This window comes from Triticum aestivum, chromosome 1A (genome assembly GCF_018294505.1).
Source record: "Triticum aestivum cultivar Chinese Spring chromosome 1A, IWGSC CS RefSeq v2.1, whole genome shotgun sequence".
NCBI lineage: Eukaryota > Viridiplantae > Streptophyta > Magnoliopsida > Poales > Poaceae > Triticum > Triticum aestivum.
The window spans coordinates 339,515,050-339,520,358 of record NC_057794.1 but is presented as its reverse complement, the minus strand read 5'-3'; positions in this window follow the sequence as shown (position 1 = coordinate 339,520,358).

The window sequence follows — 5,309 nt, the reverse complement described above, 5'->3', positions numbered from 1 at the left end:
ATAAGTTATCAAATATGCGATGTGTGAGTTACCATACTATTTTTATACAAAAAAGTTATCGAGTGTAAGTTTACATTAGTTTTTTTTTGTAAAAAAGCTACGACGATATTTCTACATAAGCTATCAGGTTTGTGGTACATATAATTATCAATCTCATTACAAAAGAATTTACCGAGATATGACAAACGAGAAAAAGACCGTTGTTCGAATTCTATAGAAGTGAAACATTTATTTCTCTAGAAAACATTCATCACTACAAAAAAGAGACAAGTGGAGTACAAAACACGTTGCATCGGCCCTTTAAATTTTTTAGAGTAAATGGTTTTGTCTCCTCATCAAAGGTGTTGTGGTTTTTCTTTCTTGTTCTCATTTACTAAGGTAGAAATACAAATTAACCCGCAAATGAAACAAAAATAGGTGCTCAGCTCAGCTGGTAATGCGTCGTGGTCGTAACTGAACGGTCGTGTGTTCGAATCCTAGCACTGGCACTATTTTTCTGAAGCTCTTTTTACACGCCAGAGCAGAAAAGAAAGACCGAAGGTAAAAAACGATCGTACATGCCTGTCGCTAACCGACAGTCGATAGGAAAATAGCCCTAGCACTGGCACTATTTTTCTGAAGCTCTTTTTACACGCCAGAGCAGAAAAGAAAGACCGAAGGTAAAAAACGATCGTACATGCCTGTCGCTAACCGACAGTCGATAGGAAAATAGCTTTTCCGTACGGTTAAAGGTAGAAGTAGCGCCATAAGTACTAAATAGGATCTCGCCAGATAATCACTCTATGGAAGTAAATTCAGCTCAGTTTGTGTTTTATATTCGTCCGCTCACTTGGCTAGTCTTATGGCAATTTTGTCCGTCCCCTTCTCCACTATTATTAAACAATCAAACAATAATTTTTTTACGTGCATCCCACAATTAGCCCCACAACAACCCACGACACAGTCAACACCACACGATTTGTCTCACAAATCTCAATCTGGCGGTCATCGTTGATCCAAATGACTCTATGGTGTGGACTTGGCAATTTCCAATGACTGGCCATACTCCACCGATGAAAACACCCCACGTCCCGCATCGGCAACTCCTACAATCACGGGACGCATGCAATCTGAACTACCATCAGTTAACATCTCTCCCTTAATTAGCGCTAACCTCTCAATCTAATCAATTCACGTACAAAACCTCCATCCAACTGAGAGAAACCCCCAAGAGCATGCAAGCCGCCCGCCAATGCAAGCGAGACGCCGCCGCCGGGAGCCCGGGACGCGTGAGGAGCCCGTCATTGAGGAATCCAAACCAACGCGGGAGGAAGGTAGAATATGGCACGCAGAGGAGAGGACACGCCCAAGCTAGCGGTGCGCTTGCCCGGCAACACACACGCGGCCCGGCCCTGTCCGGCGCCGGCGGCGCATGTCCCCAAGGATCAAGGGGCGAATGCTCCCATGAAAAGACACGTCGTGGTGTCAGTGTCGAAGAGATCAGAAGTACGCACCGATTGACTTGCTGGCAACACGCGTGCCCTGGCCCTGTCCCGCGGAGGCGCGTGTGCCATGGGAAGTCGGAACTCATGTACAAGAAGTAGCAGCCACGACAGGACGCGAGCCTCCTGCGGCGACGCGCGAGGAGGAGTTGTGCTTTCTTCCGGGCACCCACGTGTCGTCGCCCACTGCTGCATTCGACGCGACGCATGTTTCGGCCCTAATTCGCCGCTACCTCGCCATCCGCACACAACGCCTCATCTCCCCGCGCCTCACCCGCCGGACCTCACCCCCACCGCACCGGACGGCCCTGCCTCCTCTCTGGTTTGAGTGATTCCTTATATTCTAGCCTCTGCAAGTTCTGAGTTGTCATTACCAACAAAAGAAATCTACAAATTTTTGGTAAGAGGTGTATGAAATCCTAGCCTCATAGGCATTATCCTATTTGTCATTACAACATAACAAGAGATTCAAACGCCCAGGTTCATGATGCATCAATATGTGAGTTTTGATTTTTGTTCAATATGAGAGAATACTGGTTTACTCCTTTTGTTCTTATTTTGCACCACACATCATCCTTATCAGAATTTGCTCCACAACATGGTGGTTGTCCATGCTTACAATGGCACAGTGATGGCAAGGAATCTGAATGTCACCTCTCTTTCTCACTTCAGTTTTCTGATGTATTTTGTTGTACATGTTGGCCAATTGTTATCTCTGGAGTACATCATCTATCTGCGCTTTTGTAAGAATATTCCAATGTGTGATTGCTACCAATTCTACTGAAAATCAAGTCTCTGATATTATTGCCACTTTAGTGTAAGTATTTAGATTATTTTCCTTGTACGCATTTGTGCTTCAGATGTTAAAAATTAGTGATATTCCTGCTATCTTATAGGTTACTTTTGGCGTTGTGACTGTGATGCATGAGTGTTGACAACTATAATTCAGCCAGAGTTTACTATGAAAGATTGGACTACAGGAATTGTTTTGTACTTACTATCAGCGTTTCACCACCAACGATGTCTTTTGTAGAGCAGGTCTGACATTAGTTCTCTAATACCTGGATAGCGAGCACAACCCTTCGATATCTTGAGTTATTCTTTTCACCCAAGTTTGAGCTGGCAAGATCTTTCCTTGCATGCTTACACCTTGATGATTTGTACCCATGCATTTTTTTATACAACAATAAGGAGAATTCAAATCTTTTCCGGTGGAAATGGTTGGCTTATTTAATCAGATGCACTCATTGTAAGTACATCCGTATCTAGACAAATCTAAGACAAGAATTTTGGGACGGAGGGAGTATTTGTACTACTTATGGTCAGTGTACGAAAATAACAACAGAAAACGGCGAAGATCGCGCTCATATATGACATGGTACCTTACTTTGCAACTTAGTTTTATTAGCCAACCATAACTATGGATACTAATTGAAATAAGATGTGTCTTGTACAAGCAATCCAAGTACCTGGCTGTGTGCATAATATGATGCAGAGGCCGGGGTTGTCCCCTTAAAAAAACAATCCAAGTACCTATTCAGATATTTTGACTTTATCAGCAAAAAGGGTACCTAATCCCTGAAAAATAAGTGAAATGTTTTGTCAGCGTATTCAAATCACATCTCCCATGTTGGGACGGAGGGAGTATATTGCAACATGAGACATGCTTACGAAATGTGTTTACTGTGCAAGCATTATCGATCTCCCATGTTGTGTGTTGACGAATGAGCAACCTAAATGCCTTTTCAGTAACGAATGTGGATGAAGGGGTGCAGAGAATATAATATTGGTGAAGACATTTCAACAATGTTGTACAAGTAAATTTGTTGGACTAGAGCAATAGCAAATTTTATTGCTTCGTTTCTATATTCCCTTCCCGATTTACTTTACACGTTATCAACTTGGAATAGATGATAGCTCACAATCGAATTTGAAGTTACTCTTCCTCGCATTTTTTGGAAGATACTCTACAAAATTCATAACATGGTTGGGCATTGTTGTCCAATATATTATGTTTAATTTTCTTCACCATTATATGCTCTTTACTTGTGGCCGCATTCCTTATACCAATTGTTTATTCATTTGCATTTTTCCTTGTAATAGTTCTGTGAGCTGTATCGGACCGCATGTCCACCATTGAAAAACTTCTCATTGTTGCTCGACTTACATAATGATAGCGAGCCAAATATGATGCCTAAGTTTATCTTCAAGCATGGCGAGTGTCTTCAGTTAGATCTTTGAATTCATGCTTGTTGTCGTTTACTTGTGCGGGTGCGATTTTCAAAGCGAATCTTTGAAAGGAGCAAGACGTGCGTTGCACGTGCAAGCTTACTATCCTTGAAGACAAAACATGTCCCCTTTTGTTGTTCTCCTGCTTTCCCCTTATTTATTTTTTCCTTTTCCTTTTCTTATCATTTATTTTAAATCCATTTATGAAAATTCATTTATGTAATAAAAAAGAAAAATGCCACAGAAAACAAAAATAAAAGAAAAACAAATGAGAAGCTCGCCATTTTAATCATATTTTGTATTGACAATGGAATGCCCTACAGGAAAAGGCGATTTAAAAAGAAAGAAAAGAAAATAGGAGAAATGGACAATGTTCATAGTGTGATGCGAATTATCTGCTATATTTTTTCTCAGACAATGCTACATCTACGTAATCTTTCTTACGTAGTTAACGTAATGGGCCAGATGGCAATTTGTGATTGGAGTCAGGGGAAAGGTGGGGCCACCCCACTTAAAATCAGGAGGATAGAATTATTGTGGGAAGGTTACGTGAAAATTTACGTTAGCCTTCGTAGGTGTATCCTTATCGTTTTTTCTCCTTGTATTTTTTGTTTCTCTGCATTTTTATCCTATTTCCTAAAAAAGGCCAGGCGGGAGTAAAAATGACAAAAAATGAAAATAAAATGCAACATCGCTCCAGTTGCACTCTTGTCGGAGCTCTTTTAGTTGTATTGTATATGTGTCGTGTGTACTTCCATGTATAGGGGTGGACATAGAACTGGCTGGCATGCCTTCCCTGGCTGCACTCAGGCGTGTGCACATGCAATTGCGGCAGGGTTATAACATGTGTAGTTGCATGTGTAAGTGGGTGGCATGTAATTGACCAACCCCTACCTAGTTGTAGTGGCGCTACAGAGTGTGCAATTATAGTCGGATTACAACACTTGTTGTCGCATGGTATGTGGTACGTGCGTAGTTGCATGTTTATTGGTGGACATGCAACTAGCAGATGTCCCTCCTCTCAGTTGTATCACATGCATGCCCCTGCAGTGTAGTTGCGTTGCAGCACTTGCTATTGCATCTCGAGCAGTGGACGTGTAGCTAGCCAACATCCATCCCCGTAGTTGCAGCCCTATTATGGACCATCGAGTTGCAATTGAGTAATATCACTTGAAGTTGCATGTCTAGGGGTGGACATGCAACTGATGGCCATCCCTCCTCATAGTTATAACCATGTCGTGGAGACGTGGTCCATGCAATTGCACTTGAGCTATAACACTTGCTGTTGCATGTCACATGTGGACTTGCAACTGATTGACATCCATCCCCGTAGTTACAGTCACTTTGTAGGTTGTGCGACTACATTCATATTAAAACACTTGTAGTTGCATGTCTAGGGGTGGACTTGCAATTGATCGGCGTCCCTCCTCGTAGTTGCAATCATGTTGTGGGCCATGAAGTTACTGTCAGATTACAATACCTATAGTTATATGTTTAAGGATGAACATGTAACTAAAAGAAGACCATGTGGACAAAAACACATTTCTCCATCGAGGAAAAAATGGCGTTTGTATGCTTTTCTCATGAGGTGGAACAACA